This window comes from Lycium ferocissimum, chromosome 5 (genome assembly GCF_029784015.1).
Source record: "Lycium ferocissimum isolate CSIRO_LF1 chromosome 5, AGI_CSIRO_Lferr_CH_V1, whole genome shotgun sequence".
NCBI classification, from domain to species: domain Eukaryota; kingdom Viridiplantae; phylum Streptophyta; class Magnoliopsida; order Solanales; family Solanaceae; genus Lycium; species Lycium ferocissimum.
Genome location: NC_081346.1, coordinates 48,662,653 through 48,672,636, shown reverse-complemented (window position 1 = coordinate 48,672,636; position 9,984 = coordinate 48,662,653).

The following is a 9,984-nucleotide window of genomic DNA, read 5'->3' as shown; positions in this document are numbered from 1 at the left end:
CCCTGGCCCTTTGGGGGTCCCACCTAGAAGACGGGGTGAAAACCCACCATGGGTTCGTGGATATACAAAGCCAACCAAGGCTCAAGGTTATACGTACCTGGCCCTACCAAGGCTCGGGTTATCCGTACCTCCGGCCCTACCAAGGCTCGTTTATCCGTATACGGCCCGCCTCTGCTCTCGTGTTATCCGTACCTTTCATAGACGTGCGCGCGCGTTACGTCGTATGCATACTCTATACATATTCATACATACATATAGATAAATATAAACATATACTCTACCCGGCACCATAGGCTCGAGGTTTCACTATAGCCCTTCATAGGCACACATACGTCTAATAGCCCGTAGGAATCTTTTCCATCATTATTATTAACGTCATCATTATAGGCTTACCTGCCGCATGATGCGTAGTACAATCGTAATACATATCAAGGATCGTGAGCTTATGAGCTCGGAATATCAATCGTTTGGAAACAACATACTCATATAGAGGAATTAGGGAATCAGCCAGAACCATGCCTTATGAAAGCAGGTTAGCCTCACATACCTTTTTGTCGCACTAATTCTATTGTACGACTCCTTCCAATGATAGCGTTTAAACCTTCATTAATATCATAACAATGGCCATTAGTCATTCACGTCATACATGTTATCTAGGTTTCTCAATTTGTTTTTAATTCACCCATATTCATGGTCATAATACCCAACTTTGTCCATTTGTCTAAAGTAGTTTAGCCTACGTTCTTAATACCATTTATAACACATTTATCTCATAACCCAACAACATTCATGATTCAATTCCAACTATGTCTTAAAACGTCACTATTCATCATTCATAACCCATTTTGCTATTCTCTTTTAATGACCAAGTATTTCAACTACCAAATACCTTAAACAACATATAAATATCATGAATCTTACCTTAGATGTTTTAGGAACAAGCCTTGGTTGCTAATACTTCTCTTGAGCAAACCCTAGTTTTTCTCCATATGGATTTCTTGCCTTGATGATCTTTGATGATTTCCTTTACTCTGATTCACTTATTTAATGTTGTTGATCCTCAAATATCCTTGAAAACTTGTGTAATAAATGTAGAGAGAGATTCTAGAGAGAAGTGGTGTAACGTAGAAAATGAAATAAAACAAGTCTTGGTCCTCATATTTAATGACTGAAAAAAATCCGTGCCGAGGTGAACAAAGGGTCGTCCATAGAGGTTTACGGTCCGTATTCCACTTTACTGACCGTCCCTCGTGGTCTTCTTTAACCTTAAGCAAAATAAAAACTTTGGCAAAGATGCATGGTGATTTACGATCATAGTTTACGGGCCGTATTTCACTTTACTTACCCGTCCACCAGGTCGTTTTTAACCATTCTCTCGACCGGCGTAAACCGAAGCCTTTGCATGGCCATTTTACTGGTAATGCGCTATGGACCGTATTTCACTTTACTTACGGTCCGTATTTGGACTTCACGACCACCGGTGCTTTGCCAACTTTCAACTTTTCACATTTCTAGACTTTTTATTCTATTCATTCCTATCCATTTACATACATTGCCCATGAAACACTATACACTCGCACTCCTCGCACTCATCACTAGTTCGTCCACTTGCGTACCAACGGGAAATTTTCCGAGGTGTAACATTTATGATGCGCAAAGACGGCATGGTGGTGATAGCGTTATGCTTCTCGGCGGCCGTAAAACATGAAAAGAATTATCCTACTTCACGATTTGGAGCCGAGTCGGTTATTCATTCTTTGAAGATGTGGAGACATTACTTATATGGGGTTCACGTTGATATTTATACGGATCATAAGAGCCTCCGATACATCTTTAAAGCATGAGTCGAACTTCTTGGCGACGAGCAGGAGGTGGTTAGAGTTGTTAAAAGATTATGATGTTGATATTCTCTACCATCCAAGGTGTAAAGTTAATGTTGTGGGATGCACTTAGTCGCAAGTCTATGAGTAGCCCAGCGACGTGCCATCGAGAGGAAAGAAATGGTTCGCGATATTCATCGGAAATGGCTAGTCTGGAGTTCGCTTGGGCGATTCTGGGAGATGTCCATTTCGTTCGAGGTATTTCGAGTCCTCTATTGGCGAAAGATATTATGTCATCGCATGAGGATCTCGTGCACGGTACGGAAGATGCGGCCCCGCACGGGGAGAAGACTTCCGTTGAGATTTCACACGATAGAGGAGCGTTATTTATAGCTAAATTAGACAGTGTGGCTTTCGAAGGTTTGGGTGACAGTTATGGCGAGGCACATTATGCCCGACATTCATCGTCCACCCAGGGTCGACGAACATGTATCATGATCTCGTATGCTTATATTGGTGAGATGGTATGAAAAGAGATATATCACTTGCGAGTTCGTCGCTCGGTGTCCGATCATTCCAAGCCGGCCCTATATGAAGATTGAAAGCACCGGGTTGGGCAGGCTATTGCAGAGATGAGATACCGACGTGGAAGTCAAGGGAGATCATTAATATGGATTTTATTACAGGTTTACCTACCCGCACTCCATGGAGGTATGATTCTTGATTTGGGTTATCGTTGATCGGTTGACAAAATCAGCTCATTTTCTTCCGGTCCCCCGACTACCTACTCAAGAGGATTGTCGCTCGTACTTTATATCGTGGAGATTGTACGACTTTATGGAGTTCCCCGTATCTATTATCTCCGACAGAGAGGTGCCCGGTTCTCGTGCAAATTTCTAGATCCTTTCAGGGGACGGGACGCAGTGAGTCTCGGTACGGATTTCATCCCCGGCCGACGGACATAAGCCGAACGCACTATTTAGACATTTGAAGATATGTTGCACAGCACGTGTTATTGATTAATCGAGAGTAGCCGGGATGATCATTTGCGCTTGAAAATGAATTTGCTTATAATAACAAGCTCTCCACTCCCGAGATTCGAGATGGCACCTTATGAGGCATTGTATGGCGTAAAAGTGTAGTCACCGATCGGTTGGTTTGATGTTGGGGAGACCGAGTTGATTGGCCCCCGTGCATGGTCCAATATTAATCTAAGGTGAAACTCATTCGGGAGCGGTTGTTAGCGGCCCGAGTCGGCAAATCATATGCGATAATCGTTGTCGACACTTAGAGTTTCGACCGGTGATTTTTTTCACAAATGTCACCTATGAAAGGTGTTATGAGTTTCGGCAAGAAAGGTAAGCTCGATCCAGATATATCGGACCTTACCGATTGTTCGTAAAATAGGCAAGGTTGCCTACGAGTTAGATCTAAGTCCGAAATGGGAGCGGTACACCCCGTATTTCATGTTTCTATACTTCGTAAATGTATTGCGACCCTTCCGCAGTATTTCCTGAAGATATCCAGTCACAAGGCTATCTTATGAGGAGCGACTGTAGCCATATTGATCGTCGAGTAAGAAAGTTGCGGAACAAAGATGTGGCTTCGTGCCGTGGCGAAACAATAACCGGTCTTTAGGAAGTGACTCCGGGAAGTTCGAGGAGTCAGATGAAGAAGAAGTATCCTCACTTGTTTCCAGCGCCTACAGGTAATCTAACTTCTTTACTTGGCTATGTTGTTTGATAAGTGAATTGTCGATTATTGAATGAATTGCTATAATTTTCGTAAAAGAAACTCCCCCGAGTGCTTATAAGATCCCGTAAGGTTAATCTAACATTCGAGGACGAATGTTCTAAAGGGGGGGAGGATGTTAGAACCCGTATTTCATGCATTGGAACAATCCGGATTAATTATGATAAGTTAAGGACCAAAACTGTTTCGGGATACAAAGTCGGGATTTTTGACCTTCGATTTTATTTTGAGACATAAGTTGTTCATGAATTTGTTGGTATGGAATAATTAGGAGAATTTGGGACCAAAAGTGATAAAATTGGAAGTTGAAAAGTCATCCATTTTCTATGGTTGGCCGTGTAAGTGTGGGTGTTGGCCACACAATGTGTGGACAATTTTAATTGGTCCAACACATGGTGTGGGCCAAGGGAAATTGTACACTTCATATAATGGCAAAAGATGACCACTAGTCTTCATTTACACTTCAACACTTAGAAAAATAAGAGAACAAGAAGTTGAAGAGCAAGAAGCTCTCGGCCAAAAAAAGCCAAAAATCAACTCCCATTTCTAGCTCTTCCAAAATTATTTCCTTGACGTAAACCCACTATTTTGAGGTCCCTAAGTAGCGTGAAAGTGTCGTTGGAGCGATCAACCCGCTAGTTTTCATCTTTGGAAACCCTAGCCTCTTGTGGAATTGAAGAGAAAAGGTAAGAATTGATTATGTTTTATGTGTTGTAGAGGTTGTATGTATGTTGTAGTATGTTAAAATGAAGGAAATTCATGAAATATGGCATGTTGAAGTGGAGGTGGTGAATGTAGTGTTGAGCCGTGTAAGTATGTGTGTGTTGTGTTGTGTTGGGTTGTGTTGAAACTATGGATTAATGTCTAGTTAGTATATTATGATCATTGTAAGGTGAAGAACGATTGGGAATCATCCATATATGTATATGTGTAGTGTTGGTCTAAATGGGTCATATTATATGACAATGAACGAATTAATATCGCTTAATGTTTTATTCGTCGTCGTTATGAATTCTATGTTGGAAATGAATGTTTAATGACTCAAATTGATGTTGTAGTTGTTGCGGACTGATTTGGAGACTATTGTACATTTAATGTAGTTTATATATTGATGATTATAGCATTGTTAGAATGTGAATTGTGGATACAAATCATGATTTCAAAATGAGGAATGTGTAAAGTGAGATTCTCGGGTTTGGGGCTGTTCTCGGCTAGATTGGAGAAAATTTTGGATTGTTGAAAATGTTGTATGAATCGATTGGAATGTCTTTAAATATTGTTGGTATGGATTTGGATTAGTATATGAATGTATAAGCGTTGACGTTGGCTTGAATGTAAGTCGTCGAATTGAATTTATGAAAGATTGTTGAATGATGGAAAAGAGAGCTAGTAATGTTGTATTACCTTTCGGATTGATTATTAATGTTGCTAGGTTGGTTGTTGTTGTTGTTTTTGATTGATATGGCCGAGTAAAATTCTCGGGGTGGCCTATTTACAGGGGAAATGCTGCCCAAATTTCTGTAGAATTGAGGGCAAATTTGGAATTAAATGCCCAAAAAGTCTTTAGCTAATGTTTGGCATTTTATGACTTGTTTATAGATCGTGGGAAGCCCGAGACGTAGGTGGAATTTAGCTTGAGTTTGGATTATATTGGAGAGCGTTTGAGGTATGTAAAGTAACCTTCTTTCCTTGGCATGCCTTAGTTAAAATAGGCTATGACACGAACTTTGAGGAAACTCTATTCCCGCAATCCGAGCATGTCTATGATACGCATTTGTTTCTTGATATTCATATGTTGATGTGATGAAATATTGATCCTTATGTCCTTGGAACTACTAGTTTACCAAAGTTGCATGAAAGTTTGATTTCTAAAAGAATTTATTCTTTAACGATTCGAAAACTACAAACGCCCATAACTTTCATAGAAAAGCTCGGATTGCTTTGAAATTTTCGTAGAAGCTTGTATGACCTAGGATGAGTATGTTTTCCATAGGCGGGCCCAGCTCGGGTCTACACCCGTCCGTGGGTCCCGCGATGCCCTTTTATGTAATTTCGATAACTTTTGAAAGAATATGTTGTAATTATTATTCCGATTTCAAATATGACTGTGTTACTTATCTTTTGGATTTATGACAATGATTTTATGCATATGATTACTCACGACTCGCTCGTGCATTCTGTTATATCCTTCGCCGAGTCCCGGGCCGGATCTGTTGTCGTGCGCATTATGATATACTCCGGTGTTATGCCGTGTTTATGGTTCACCGAGTTCCTCGTTCGAGGGCCGGTTCCACTTATATTTGGCGTTATCTTGTGTTTGGCGATTATCTTGTGTTGTGACATGTGACGTGGATTCGGAGATTTGAAACTTTCGGGTGTTATGCTGTGTTATGGCGCCATTGACGGGCGGGCGACCATATTTTCTGTGCCCTATGCATGATTTGTATTTTGAAAGTAAACGTTTTGATACTTTTGGATATGTACTTACTTTCCATACTTCTGTTTCGACTATTACTCGCATTTATTACTATATCTTCTGCTTTGCATACTCAGTACATATTTCGTACTGACCCCCTTTCTTCGGGGGCGCGTTTCATGCCCGCAGTACGGACGCACGGTTGGTGATCCACATTTTAGGACACCCTCTTCTGTTGGGAGTGCTCCCCTTATTTCGGAGCCATATTTTGGTATATATTCGTCTGTTGCATTTGTATACATTCGTTCAGGGGTACGGCGAGGCCCTGTCCCGTCATATGATTCCATTTGTCTGTTTAGAGGTCTGTGGATATGTATGTCGATTAGGCCTATTCGTGTGTGTGTTTGTATATGTTGTGTTTGGGCGATCTATTCGCAGTGGGCGGCCTTTCGGCTTGCATTTGTATATGTTTTTGGGCCGTCGTGCCATTTGATAGCCTTGTCGGCTTTGTTGTATACATAGTTGCGTTTGAAATATGTTTGCGATAGCTTGATATAATTTGAGATAGTGTTTGATATTCGTATATATATAAGCCATCCGTGTGTGGCTCCTTTTGTGTGTGTTTGGGTGCCCGATCGGCACTAGTCACGGCTGCGGGGTTGGGTCGTGACATGTACTAGTCACAGACTGGCCCAAATATCTGGGATACTATTGCCACTGACCCCCTCTGTACTCACTACTAGTGCCGGTAGATCTGGCCCTCTTACTCTGCCCTCTATCAATATCACGCTCACCCCTTTGCGGCTGTTGCTGCTCTTCTAAATTCTGAGCGTGGGCTTGAATACGAGAGATGTCCATCCCCTCTTGCAACGATGCTGTCAAAAAATCTTTGAACAAATGTAGCCCTAAGCCACTCACAAATCTATGTACTCTGTCTCCCATATCGGCTACCATAATGGGAGCATAACAGGACAACGAATTGAAATGAAGACTATATTCTCGAGCACTCATATTCCCTTACTTTAGGTTCAGAAACCTATAAGCTCGGGCTCTTCGAACCTCGGGTGGCAAATAGTGATGAATAAAAGCATCTACGAATTCTTGCCAAATCGGAGAAGGTTCATTTTCCTTCCTTAAAGCTATCCAATTGGTGTACCATAGCACGGCAACATCCCGCAATCTATAAGAGGCTAACTCCACTAACTCAGTATCAGAAGCATGTATAATCCTCAGCGTCCTCAACATCTAGTCTATAAAGCCTTGCGGGTCATCATTCGGCTTTGACCCAAAAAAATTCGGCGGGTTAAAACTCATAAAATCACTGGCTCTAGCACTAGTAGCTCTATCACCCGGACCTGCACTCTGCCGCTGAGCCTGGGTGACAACTAACTGTGTCAACAACTGAATGGCCTCGGTCATCTGTTGACCCGAAGCACCCGGTGGAAGGACTGGAGGTACTGGAACTGGAGTTGGAGCCCCTTTATGCTCCTTCGAAACCGGCAGAGTATGAGAGGTATGAAATGGAGCCTCATTGTGGGACTCACCCTCCTCTACATAAACCGGCGGCTCCTGTTCAACCCTACATTTTGTCGTAGCCTTGCCCTTCTGGGCTGCTGTTGCTTTCCTTTTTACCGGCATCGCTGAAATCATGGCACACAATTAGGGAAAAGGAAACCTCATAACATAGCTCTATCGTACGATCTATAAAGGAGAAAGATGGTCATTTTTCCTAAATGCCCCGCAGCCTCTTGTTTATGAGTGTGGCGCGCTTCACACCCATAAACATGACTCTACTGGAAAAACCTCATAGACACACCCTAGGACAGAACTGCTCTGATGTCACATTTGCCACGACCCAGCCAGTGGGCTATGACGGGTACCCGGAGCTGACTACCGAGCACCACTCATAATGCTAACCATCATACCCAACCTATACACACGTAATCACCAAGGCAACAAACACACATTTATATATATATATAATCCCTCACGGCTATAAAATGATATACAACAATGTACACTAGATGATAAGACATCCACTACTCACACATATGTATCTACGAGCCTTTAACTGGAGTACTGAACATAAGGATGGGACAGGACCCCATCGAGCTCAAATATCTACACAAAATAATATATCAAAGACTGTACCTCGGGAGTAGGGAAGTGCTCCTGTGCAAGCTGATCTAGCTCCTAAGGATCTGGGCCGTCCCTCTGTCTATCTGTGGGCATGAACACAACGTCCAAAAAGAAAAGGACTTCAGTACGAAAAATGTAGTGAGTATGTAAGGCATACATGGTAACATAATAAGGAAATGTCGAAAGCATGAGAAGAAGAGATGAATGTTACTGCTTGCCTCTTGAGGCGGAATCATGCATGCTTACTTTTTACCTTTATAACATATCACACATACGTACATAAGTTGTCTGAATCAATAACTTTATTAGCCCGCGTCCGGGCCTCCCACGTTCGGGGTAATCATGTGACGCAACCCACTAGTGGTGTCACGTCCGGCCAAGTAGGCACGGTGTTATCATAAGCCACCTTCCTTAACGGTGTCATGCCCGGCCATCTAGGCACGGTGTAATCATAAGCAGCCTGCCTTAGTGGTGTCATGCCCTGCCATTTAGGCGTGGTGTAATCATACATATATATACTTGTCATGAAGCAAGCATAAGAGCTCAAGTAAACACTGTAACTCTATCGGAGTGATATGAGGTCGGTAACCTCCGATTACATTATAGAACATCATGATCGTCATGTCTCAATTTGGAGGAACTAGCATTATACGGTGAGGCTATCAACAATGAATAGCATCAAGGAATCATGTAAAGATCATTAAAATCATAATAGCATCATATCATTATCATGGAACATATCTCATTTCTATCTCGTAAAAGACTTTTGATACTCTTTAGCTTTCATCTTTTGGAATGTAAGAAGGTCATGGGAATTACCGGAATGAAATTACAATATAAATAGTAATCATGCCTTTGAAGGTAGGGCTAGCCTTACATATCTTTATATCTTTTTAACTCTATTGCCTACTTGCTTGCCTTTGGAGCTCGCGACTCTATCTTCAAGGGAATTTGTACTAGGATTAGACAACCGGAAACGTACTTACGCTTAAGCTAAATCAACTAAGAGTTTAATGAAAATTTGGTGACATTTCTTTTGTTTTAACAACTTCCTCCATAAAATAAGACAACCCTCAAACATCAATAAGAACACTCATAACAACAAAGCCAATAAATTCTTCAAGTTAAACATTGTTTATTTCTTAAATCCACCTTCAAAATCATCCATAACCATATCTATAATACAACTTCATATTCATTCTCATATAATACTCCTTTAACATCATTTGTATTATTCACCACAAGATTGTACTCATAACACATCAAGAGCTATTATTCAAATTAAGTCATCATTATACAAGAATATCACTATTTAGCCATTTGTACTCCATATCCTCCTCCCTTCCATAATCTAGGTCTTTTAACCTCTCAATATTCTTAATAACATGAATTGAACATAATACTCACCTTTGATAATGTAGGAATGGACTTTGGATGTAAATGTTTCACTTGGAAAAAACCCCAGTTCAACACCGAAGAGATTCTTGGTTTTCACAAACCCTAGAGAGTATGCTTGCACTTGATTCAACTAATTCTTGGTGTTTACTCCTTGATTTCCCTTGGAAATATGTTGATATGATGAGAGAATTTTTCTAGAACCTTCAACACTTAGAGAGAGACTGAAATCTGAAAATTTGGAGCACAACTCGTCTATTTATAGCTGAAACTGGAACGTTCTAGGGAAGCGGTTGGACGAGTGGGTCGACGACCCGTCGACGTGTCGGCGGTCCATCGACTTGCTTCATCGACTTACACCTGAGAATCTCTGATTGCAGAAACATTTTGACTGTCCCGTCGACGTGTCGACGATCCATCAACTCGCAGGTTTCAGTTGCAGAAACTTATTGACGGTGCACA